General features: G+C 47.4%; 1 pseudogene; it reads right to left on the minus strand.

The window, feature by feature from the left end:
- Window positions 1-27: 27 nt before the first annotated feature.
- Window positions 28-7,596, minus strand: LOC116574997 (annotated as a pseudogene).
- Window positions 7,597-12,054: the final 4,458 nt, after the last annotated feature.

Raw genomic sequence — 12,054 nt, forward strand, 5'->3', positions numbered from 1 at the left:
CAGCGCCGCCCTCGGCCCCGCCTTCCCCGCCGGCGCCATTTTCCTGACGGACGGCTCTGCGGCGCGCTCCAGAGCCACCGAGAGCGGAGACCTCCCGCGCGCCTAGAGAGGCCACACCGCGCCCGGCCCTAGCGCGCACCGCACTTCCGGCGGTCCTGCCTCGGCTTGGCTTGTCGCGGCTGCCGTGGGTTTCGGGTGTCCGTCCCCACCGGTGCCCCGACTGCCTCAACGGGTGCATTTCCCCCTGAAAGTGCCTTCTCGTTGCTGTGGCCCGGGACCCGGCTACGGCCTGGCGGCGGTCGCGTGTGGCACGGAGGGCCCGCTCCGCCGCCCGCACTGGCGGTGACGGCCTTTCGGGTGCGGTTGGAAGCCCGCGCCCCGGAGGGCGGTGAGCGGTCCGGCGGGGCCACCCCGGGAGAGGAGCCTCCGCGGCGCGGACTGGAACGCCCGAGGCGCGCGGACGGGAGGGAGAGCGGGCCAGGTCGCCTCTCCTGATGCGCCCGGGGACCTCCGGGATTGGGCGCCCGGGGACCTCAGACGGGGTGCGGGGGTGCGGGGGGCGCCGCTCGCCTCCTGCCGCTTTTGAGCTGCTTAGGCTGGAAGCTCCCAGCGGTGCACGGCGCGCGAGAAGGCAGTTGAGCTCGTGTCGGTGTAACCGCCGAAGCCCTTACTGACCCGTCGCTTCGCCCGTGTCCCTGCCGGGCTCCCTCCTTCCGCAGCCCCACGGAGCAGGTGCTTCGTCCAACTCCAGGTCAGTCCGAGAGACAAGGGCCCTGCGAACGCAGCTGCAAAAGCACGACCACTCCTAAATGTGCACCATCATGCTGGACCGTCGCCGGGTAGCCAGTGTCCGGAGCCTTCTGTCCGTCGTGCCGTTTCTTCCTTTTGATCAGTTCACGCTGACGAGGGAGCAGAAGACGAGCTGAGCACAGGCAGAAGCGGACGCCCCACGAACTGCCCGCCGCCGAGGGATGTTCTCCCGGAAAAGCCGAGACCGCAGCCCGGCAAGGCGTTGACCTGCGAGCACAAAGCCTTTCTACCAACGACCTAGTTTCCAGATACAGTCAGATGTCCTTGAAGCAGGCAGAGCGTCAGGTTCCTCCAAGAAGCTGCCAACTCCCTTACTGTTCACGCCTCCCTAGAGGGGAAAACACCCTTAACTTGACAATGGCTAGGACTCGGGTATCCTGTGAGTCTTCTTTAACATGCAGAAATCTTTTGGAAACCTCCCTTTTCCATACCTCCCCCCAGTTCCCAAGTATGTCATCAGCCACACCTCACAAACCCAGAGCGGATTTTTCTGCCCGCAGGTCCGTCTCAAGCGTTCTTCTTGGCCTTGGCTCTGGACTTCACCCCACCAAACTTCCCCTATATTCCAAACCCCACCAAAACTAGCAATGCATAATGCATTTGGTTGACAGACTTAACATTTTCTAGAATCTTATTTATTTTACAATTTTTAAAAAAATTTTTATTTATTTATTTGACAGACAGAGATCACAAGTAGGCAGAGAGGCAGGCAGAGAGGGGAGGAAGCAGGCTCCCCGCGGAGCAGAGAGCTGGATGTGGGGCTCCATCCCAGGACCCTGGGATCATGACCTGAGCCGAAGGCAGAGGCTTTAACCCACTGAGCCACCCAGGCGCCCCTATTTTACAATTTTAAATGTACTGTAGTTAGCATGTGTTATTTTGGTTTCAGGTGCATGTAGAGTGTGGTAGTGAACATTCCTATGCTGGGTGTTGTAGCGAGCCAACAATTCTTACCTTACTCAGTCCTCAAGATGCTTGCGCTCTCAATCCCCTTCTCCTGTTTCACCAAACCCCTTCCCACCTACCAGTTTGTTTGCTGTAGTCAGTCAGCCTTTTGACTGGGCTTTTCTTTTCTTTGTTTTGTTTCTTAAATTTCACATGCGTGAAATCACATGGTACCTTCTCTGATTGACCTATCCCACTCAGCGTTATACTGTGCAGATCCATCCATGTTGTTGCAAATAGCAAGATTTCATTCTTTTTTATGGTTGAGTAGTATCCCATTGTAAATATTCTTTATTCGTCAGTAGGTGGACACTTGGATGGCTTCCATATTCTAGCTATTGTAAAAAGTGCTTTAGTGAGCGTAAGGGTTGAATATTGTAATCAATAGCCTCCTCCTGCCTTTTTATAAAACCTCTTTGAAACTTATCAAATTCTGGTCATGCCCCCCTCTCTCTCTGTCTGCCTCTCTGCCTACTTGTGATCTCTCTCTCTCTCTCTCTGTCAAATAAATAAATAAAATCTTTACAAAAAAAAAAAAAAAAGGGACTGTCTTATGGTTTGTCTCCCTCTCTGGTTTCATCAGGATCCAAGTTTTTTTTTAAAGATTTTATTTACTTATTTGACAGAGAGACACAGTGAGAAAAGGAACACAGCAAGGGATGTGGCAGAGGGAGAAGCAGGCCTCCCGCCATGCAGGGAGCCAGATGTGGGGCTCGATCCCAGAATCCTGGGATCGAGATCTAAGCTGAAGGCAGCCGCTTAACCACTGAACCACCCAGGCGCCTCAGGATCCAAGATTTTTTTTTTTTTAAAGATTTTATTTATTTATTTGACAGAGATCATAAGTAGGCAGAGAGAGAGGAGGAAGCAGGCTCCCCGCCGAGCAGAGAGCCCGATGTGGGGCTCGATCCCAGGACCCTGGGATCATGACCTGAGCCGAAGGCAGAGGCTTTAACCCACTGAGCCACCCAGGTGCCCCAGGATCCAAGATTTTTAACACAAGAGAAAAAGAGATGTAAATATAAAGAAGTTAATAACCACCTAGCCCTAAATTTGAATTTGAAATATCAGTGTGAATTCATGAAGTTTTTTACATTAAAAATTTTTTCCCTAGATTTGTCCTCTGAAAAGACATAGACTAATGACCAACCTGATGGCAACAAGCACTCCTAGAGCCCCAGCTGTGTGCTCCAAATGCCATTTCCCACCGGGATGGACTAGGGTTTCTTGAAAAAAATATGCTGATTCTAGGGTTCCAGGTATTTGGTATTTAAAAAATAGTGCTACAGGGCGCCTGGATGGCTCAGTGGGTTGAGCTGCTGCCTTCGGCTCAGGTCATGATCTCAGGGTCCTGGGATCGAGTCCCGCATCGGGCTCTCTGCTCAGCAGGGAGCCTGCTTCCTTCTCTCTCTCTCTCTGCCTGCCGCTCTGCCTCCTTGTGATCACTGTCTGTCAAATAAATAAAAATCTTTATAAAAAATAAAATATAGTGCTACAGTGAATATTTTTGTGCAGGTCTCCACATAGTTTTGCCAGTTTTTTTTTTTAAATTTTAAAAAGATTATTTATTTATTTATTTGACAGACAGAGATCACAAGTAGGCAGAGCAGCAGGCAGAGAGAGAGAGGAGGAAGCAGACTCCCTGCTGAGCAGAGAGCCCAATGTGGTGCTCGATCCCAGGACCCTGGGATCATGACCCGAGCCGAAGGCAGAGGCTTTAACCCACTGAGCCACCCAGGCACCCCTAGTTTTGTCAGTTTAATTTTGAGATAGATTCCTACAAATTGTCTGGTGAGTGAGCATTTGTTTTGTTTTGTTTTAAATATTTTATTTATTATTTGACAGAGAGAGTGTATGTGCGCACAAGCAGGGGGGAGTGTCAGAGGGAGGGGGAGAAGTAGAGTCTCCACTGAGCCAGGAGCCTGTTGTGGGGCTCAGTCCCAGGACACAGGGATCATGACCTGAGCAGAAGGCAGAGCTTAACTGACTGAGGCCCCCAGGCGCCCCTTCAGTAGGCATTTGTAATTCATTTTTGCTGGGTGTTGCCTAGTTCCCTCCCATAGGGTTGCACCATCTTACATTCCCACTGGTGATGTTTCCTTACGAACTCGTAAACAAATATTTTGTTACATATTTGGAATTTTGCCAATCTGAGAAGAAATGGCATTTCAGTGTGGTTTCCTTTTGCATCTTTGTGGGCGAAGTCAAGCGTCTTCTCATATATTTAAGCCCCATTTTCACTTATTTGTCTGTGATTTGCTTCTTTAGTTTAGTTGGTGGTCTCTTCTCTCTGGTTTTAGAAGTTCTATTATGTTAACCCTTTGTGATATACACTGCAGATATATATTTTATTTTATTTTTTATTTATTTTTAAAAAAGATTTTATTTATTTATTTGACAGAGAGAGATCACAAGCAGGCAGAGAGGCAGGCAGAGAGAGAGGAGGAAGCAGGCTCCCTGACGAGCAGAGAGCCTGATGCGGGGCTTGATCCCAGGACCCCGAGATCATGACCTGAGCCAAAGGCAGAGGCTTAACACACTGAGCCACCCAGGTGTCCCTAAATTTTAAACATTTATTTATTTATTCAAGAAAGAGACAGAGCGTGAGTGGGAGGGGCAGAGGGAGAGAGAGTCTCAAGAAGATTCTGTGCTGATCCCAGAGCCTGGCATGGGGTTTGATTCCACTACCCTAAGATCATGGCCTGAGCTGAAACCAAGAGTTGGACACTCAACTAACTGGGCCACCCAGGTCCTCCAAGCTGCAGGTATTTTTAATGCACCAACTTACCAATTGTTTAAGATTTAAAAATTACAAAGTAAGCCCTGTATAGTCTCTTTTGATGCAAATGTACAAGTTATGATAAGCAGCTGGATTACAGAGAAATGGTTACAAAGAATAGACTTAGGACATCTGGGTGGCTCATAGGTTAATTGTCTACCTTTGGCTCCTGTCATGATCCTAGGGTTCTGGGATAGAGCCCTGCATTGGGCTCCTTGCTAATCAGGGCATCTATTTCTCCCTCTCCCTCTGCCTTATACCCCCTTTAAAAAAAAGATTTATTTATTTGAGAGAGAACACACACACACAAGTCACAGAGGGGCAGATGGAGAGAATATCCCGGTAGACTTCCACTAAGCATGGAGCTGTGTGTGGGCCTTGATTCCATGACCCATGAGATCAGGACCTGAGCTGAAACCAGTCACTCAACCGACTGAGCCACCCAGGTGCCCCACATTTTTCTAATGCTTAATGATAGAGTGTTATTTCTTGTATTTATTTGCCATATATTCTTTGGTGAAGTGTCCATTCAAATCTTAACCCCATTTTCATTTGGGTCATTTGTCTTCTAATTGAGTTGTGGGACTTCTTTGTAGGATGGGGTACAGGTCATTTGTTGGATATATGTTTTGTAAATATTTTCCCTCAGGTTGTGCTTTGCCTTTTCATTTTATTTCATTTTGGGGAGCAAAATTAAAAGTTTTGATGAAGTTCTATTCACTGATTTCATTCCTTGAAATGTCATGATCTTCTGTATCCTATTTAATAAATCTTGGCCAAAGTCAAGGTCACTAAGGTTTTTAGTGTGTTCTTCTAGAAGTTTCTACTTTACATTTTGGTTGATGATATATATATTGTCCTTCCTACTCCCCCTTTTTTAGTTAGTTGATGATATCTTTTAACTTTTATATATGGTATGGTGTAAGGGCTGAGGTTCATTTTGTTGGTATAAGGTTATTCAATAATAGTCCAAGCATTGTTTGTTGAAAATAAAGCCCTAATTTTTTAAAATTTTAATTTATTTTTTACATTTCTTTTCAGTGTTCCAGAATTCATTGTTTGTGCACCACAGTGCTGCATGCAATCCGTGCCCTCCATAATACCCACCACCAGGCTCACCCAACCTCCCATCCCTCCACCCCTCCAAAACTCTCAGTTTGTTTCTCAGAGTCCACAGTCTCTCATGGTTTGTCTCCCCTTCCAATTTCCCCCAACTCCCTTCTCCTCTCCATCTCTCCATGTCCTCCGTGTTATTCTTATGCTCCACAAATAAGCAAAACCATATGATAATTGACTCTCTCTGCTTGACTTATTTCACTCAACATAATCTCCTCCAGTCCCGTCCATGTTGATACAGAAATTCATCCTTTCGGATGGAGGCATAATACTCCATAGTATATATGGACCATATTTTCTTTATCCATTAGTCCGTTGAAGGGCATCTTGGTTCTTTCCACAGTTTGGCGACTGTGGCCATTGCTGCTATGAACATTGAGGTACATATGGCCTTTTTTTCACTCCATCTGTATCTTTGGGGTAAATACAAAGTAGTGCAATTGCAGGGTCATAGGGTAGCTCTATATTTAATATCTTAAGGAATCTCCACACAGTTTTCCAAAGTGGCTACACCAACTTGCATTCCCACCAACAGTGTAAGAGGGTTCCCTTTGTCCACATCCTCTCCGGCACACGTTGTTTACTGTCTTGTTAATTTTGGCCATTCTAACTGGTATAAGGTGGTATCTCAATGTGGTTTTGATTTGAATCTCCCTGATGGCTAGTGATGATGAACATTTTTTCATGTGTCTGTTAGCCATTTGTATGTCTTCTTTGGAGAAGTGTCTGTTCATGTCTTCTGCCCATTTTTTGATGTGATTATCTGTTTTGTGAGTGTTGAGTTTGAGGAGTTTTTATAGATCTTGGATATCAGCCCTTTGTCTGTATTGTCATAATATCTTCTCTTATTCCGCGGGTTGCCTCTTGTTTTGTTGACTGTTTCCTTTGCTGTGCAGAAAAAAAGCCCTCATTTTAAAATAATCTTTTATACATTAACTTTATAAATGCTATCTGTAATATGAGTTGTAAATATTTCCCCCAGTTTGTCTTTTTACTTTGATTGTGTTTAATCATGTAAATATTGATATCTGTGTAGTCAAATTTATCACTGTTTTCTCTTATTGTTTCTTGATTCTGAGTCCTAGTACAATTTCCCTAACTTCTAGGTTCTGCAGGGATTCATGTTTTCATCTACTACTTGTTTGGTTTTGTTTCTTTACATTTGAATCTCTTCACTTAGAATTTATTTTTCTATATGATATGAAGAATGGATCTATTTTTTTCCCCAAATGGCTATCTGGTTATCCCAATCCACATATTTTGAAGTTTATCCTTTCCCCCATAGTCTTTTTTTAATATTTTATTAATTTATTTGATAGAAAGTGTAAGAGAGCAAGAGAGTCCACAAGCAGGAGGGAGAGGGAGAAGTAGACTCGCTGCTGAGCAGGGAACCTGATGTGGGGCTCAGTCCCAGAACTTCTGGGACCATGACCTGATCTAAAGACAGACACTTAACCAACTAAGCCACCTAGGCGGCCCTCCCTCATAGTCTAGATTAGAGGATTGGAGATGCCACCCTTTTCCTTTATCAGATTTCCATAAGGGAGTGGTCTTCTCAACTGATGTTCTAACACGTGGAAAGGCTGGGAGCCTAGCCCATGGGCACAGAAAACATGCAGAATAAGCCACATGGGGTACCTGGGAACCAGGCTGCCCTCATCCCTTCACGTTACTTCCAGGGAAGCCCAGTAGCCAGTAATGACTGTCTGGTTCTTGCCTGCCAAGCCCCAGGAGAATGGTCCAGTTCAGAATTTGCTGCTGTCATAGCTGCCCTGGCATGGCTTGCATTGTACTCAGCCATCAGGGTCCTATTCTCCCTTCAGACTCAGGAGTTCCCTCCAAGCCATGGAGGCTTTAGGATTGGCACGTATCCTGGCCCTGCTCTGCACATACCATGCTCCAGAGTTTCCCAGCTTCACCTTATGTGGAGGAGTGCCTGCGGACATTGGGGGAAAACTCTTTCTTCCCCCTCATCAGTCTTTGACCCCAGAAGTTTCAGGACCCACTTGCGGGCATGAACCGTGGGGTTGTTTGAGGGAGATGTCCTAGGACTCTACCAAGCAACATGAATCTTTTGGCACAGTTTGTACCAGGCCAGCTACCAGCATTTAGGGCTGCTTCTATGTTGTCCTTAAAGGAACTGGGGTTGTTGGTTGAAGATAGAAATAATGTCTGGGAGTGCAAATAAAAAGCAAGGAGAACGTCCTCCCAATCTCCAGTTCCAGTGGTACATGGGAGAGGCAGGTTTCAGATGACCTGTGTGATCGGGGGCAACCAGGTTTTAGTTTAGGAAGTTGAGGGGAACCCCTGGCTGGCTCAGTCAGTTAGGTGTCTGTCTTCAGCTCAGGTCACGATTCCAGGGTCCTGGGATCCAGTCCCTCATGAGACTCCCTGCTCAGTGGGGAGTCTGCTTCTTACTCTCCTTCTGCCTCTCCCCTTGCTTGTGTGCTCTCTCTCAAATAAATAAATACATAAATAAATTCATTCTTTAAAAAACCCAGGAAATTGAAGGGAACTTTCAGAGAAGTCACAACACAGACGAATTTATTGATGTCCATAAACCAAAGAGCTGACTGGAAGGTATGGGGGCCAAAGAATGCTTAATTTTTTATTTTTTTTCCCTTTCTTTCTTTCTGAAGGCATGGAAAGTTTTGTTACTTACCTAATGGAAGTCTCTGAGGAGAGTAGGGAAGGCCTCTCACTGTCTGAAATGGCTTGAGAGGAGAGGCCAGAAAGGGCTACTGATTTAAGGGCTTTATGTGGTCAGTGGTATGGTGGGTGGGAGGATTGCCAAGCATAGGCGAAGTCCTGTGTGGTTTGAATCTTCTGCTGCCGTCAAAGGAGGGAGCCCCCAGCCTTCTTATCAGCTTGTCCAGATGTGGGCATGGAGAATAAGGGGGATGAGGTTCCAAAGCTGTCAGCAAGCATCATAAAATGGAACCAGACCATTCATTATAACTCATCTCTGGTATTTGATGACTGAAACACACCATATTTAATTGAATTAGTGCTTGTTTAAATAAGCTATCCAGCACTCTTGCAACCTGCAGCCTGAAGGTAGCAAGGAAGATGAAAATCCCACCGAATCCTTCTTCAAGAGCTCAGCATTGTGTTTCTGAGAAGTGACAAGAGTGCCTCAGCTACTAGAGGGGATGAGGGGGTCCTGGTGAGACCCTTGTACTGTGGTCTATGTATGGGTAGGGAGAACTATGACCTTGATTGGTATTTTGGGGACATCTACCTGTGAGGCAAGATTCTGAGAGTTCTTTGCCCTAAAAGGGGCAACTCTTAGGCAATGGCACAAGAGTTCATAAAGATGTACAGATGGGGCCATTCATTAGCCGTCAGACCATCCAGGGCTAAGATAATTGCCTGGAATGTGGCCAGTTGTGCTGGTGTTTGGATCTGGTTATTAGGGGTGTCCTGATTAAGAAATGAGGAACAGAAGCTACCCACTGAACCCCATCACCTGTGATGATTGGCAGTGCTGCTTGTATAGTCTGTGAATCACCACTGCTTTTCACTTAGTTCATCCCAAGAGGCTCCCTAGGTAGTCAAAGGGTCCGAGGGGGGCTGCCTTCCAACATCCTGGCGTCTGGTAGGGACTGGGGACAGGGAGGCTGCCCCTTCTGCAGGTGGAATATACCAGAGAGCCCAGGTTTGGCTTTATACTGTACCAAGGTGGCCTTAGAAGTTGGAAGGCCTTCCAATAGCAGTGGTTGCTTTAAAGGCTTAATTTGGTTTGAATTAATCTCGTGGCTGTTCTGGGGGTGTTCTTCCCTAGAACCCAGAGGATCAGGATCCTTGTTATGATGGTGGCCATATATTCAAGGGTTCTAGTGAGCATCTGCTCTCTGGAGTGTGGGCCTGACTTGGCATGTCAGCTAATGCCTCCTTGCAAATGTGCTCCTTCTGAGTGGTGGACACAGATCTCACATAGGGTATGGTCTCTCCCCTGAGACAGAATCAGCTGCAGCCTTGGTCTCGTGTGCAGGTAGGTCTGGGATCAGACACACAACTCCGGGCCACTTTAAGCAGGGCTCCAATCCCACACTGCTGTCTCTAAACATCATGTAGTTATCAAGTGATTTAAGACAGCTACATCTGTAAATGCAAACAAAGTCTCTGTTTGCAGTGCAGCATGCAGCACGTGTGGCATGGCTGAGTGCACACTGGCTTGCAGATGGTGGCCAGGAGAGTGAACCAAAGCAAGAGTGAGAGGAACCCTGGGGAGCCATTGTCTAGACATCCCGCTCACAGTGCCAACTCCAATCCTTACCATTCATTACCTGCAGGGGGATGCCCCACCACCCCAATTTGGTTCAGAGGTCAAGACTGACAATGCCACACACGCCACAAAGGCATGAGGTTTATTACTTGGATACCTGAGGTCAGCAAGGGAGGGATCCCAGGGAAGATCCAAAGTGGCTTGAGGGGCAATGGAAGGGCACTGGCCTGGAATTTTGCTTGTGGCTGGAAATGAGGTAGCAACACACCCATCACACCCCCTATCCGGCAGGGTTTGAATCTGCTGGCACCAAGGCTTCTGAGACTTGTTGCCCAAGAACATTTCCAAGGACATCATGAAAGTCAAAAGAAATTGGAGTTGACAATTTGCTTTCCAGACATTCTTTGGAAACATGATATTCTAAAATTAAAATTCCTCAGGCTGAAGAGAGCAGGCCCCTAAATTTTGGTCAATTTTGCCCAGTCACTGGGTAGGGACAAGGGTCCCATGGAGTTTGACATTCACTCCTCCTAGTGTCTAGGAGGAGTGTCTAGACTCTAGCCTCCCACAGCTATGCCTCAGGCCCAGGGGGTGTGCCAACAGTGTGGGCAAGAAAAGGGGCAAAGGGAGTTGTGGAGGGAGCAACACAGAGGACATGCTTGCCACTAGAGCCTCTTCACACAGCAATGACCTTGTTAAAAATGTCGCCAAAAGCCTTCAGCATCTCCCATTTCACCCAGCATAAAAGCCAAAGTCCTTGTCATGGCCATAAGGCCTTTCGTGTTAGGGCCCATTACCTCCCACACCATCTGCTTCCCCCTCTGCTCACCCAGCTCCTAGCCATACTGACCTGTTTCGATTCTTGAACACTCTAGGCCTGCTTCTGCTCAGGGCCTCTGTACAGGCATGATGAGGAAAACTTGTTTTTCCCAGTTCCTGCCCATTTTACTGTATGCTAACCCTACACACACCCAGAGTGTGGGCACCGGGATTGCAACTTTATTTAGTGATTTCCACCCTAAGCACCGCCATGACCTGGGATCGTGGACTGCACTTCTGCTGGGTCGTTGTGCCCCCTTGCTTCTGGGATCTGCGTGTATTAAATCTTGCGAATTTAATTTCTTCATGTGACTGTACTGAGACTGTGTCTTCAATGACAAAGACCCCAGGGTTTTCGTTTTCCCAAAGTGGGAGCTTGGATGCTGAGGGAGCTACCTGGTGACCTGTGTGGGTGGCTTGTGCCTCCTCCTTCAGCAGGTCACATCTGCGAATTCCTAATTTACCACCCAATTCTGGCTTCCCAACAAAATCAGCTATTCTTGCTGTCACACCCCACCCACCATCTTCAATGGCCCTTCTCTCATTTGCTTCGAGTTATCTTGGTCAGCTATTTAAAGCAGAACCCCTCAAAACACCCAGACCCCATTTCCTGCTTTCCTTTTGCCTCATGATAATCATAATCATCCAGGCATTTTCTCTACCCACTGGAATGTGAAGTCTTCAAGAACAGGCATTTTTCTGTCTGGTTTCCCATGTCCCCAGCAAACGGCATGTAGTAAGCATCCCCCATGTATTTACTGGAAAAAAGGATGGAATCCAGGCTGGACAAGGGGGAAAGTGAAGCCAGAAAGGGTTTCCTGAGCATGAGGAAGCATGAGGGTGAACAGATGGAGGTCTCCATGGGGTGGGAAGATGAGCAAGTGACTTGGCGGGTTAGCAGAGGAACGGTGTCAGTAAAACTGCAAATGTGGTACTTCTTGTCTAGGGTGTTTCCTTGGGAAGGTGGGGCTGAAGTGGAGGGGAGGAGATGAGCAGTGATGCACTCCTCTGATGGCTTCTAAGAGAAGGGTAGGCAGCCCACTGTAGCCCAAGCCTGACCTGTGCACCCTTGAACCAACTCTCCCACACTTCCCTCTTCAAATCTCTCCCTCATTTGCAACTGATGGCTCTGCCTCTACTTTCTTGAAAGCACAAAAGCCAAGCCCCTACCTTCCTACCCTAACTGCAAACCTGACTACATCTGTCTGTTATGCCTTTCCTCCTGGAAAAACACAGGAGGTGCCTCTCTGTCCACCTACCCTTGGATACCTCTAAGTTGGGATGGTCTGGCTGGCATCAAGGTCTTCTCTGGTGGCAGATGTGTTGCTTCTGGGACAACTCCCACTGATCACTGAGA

This window comes from Mustela erminea, chromosome 16, assembly GCF_009829155.1.
Source record: "Mustela erminea isolate mMusErm1 chromosome 16, mMusErm1.Pri, whole genome shotgun sequence".
In the NCBI taxonomy this organism is placed as follows: domain Eukaryota; kingdom Metazoa; phylum Chordata; class Mammalia; order Carnivora; family Mustelidae; genus Mustela; species Mustela erminea.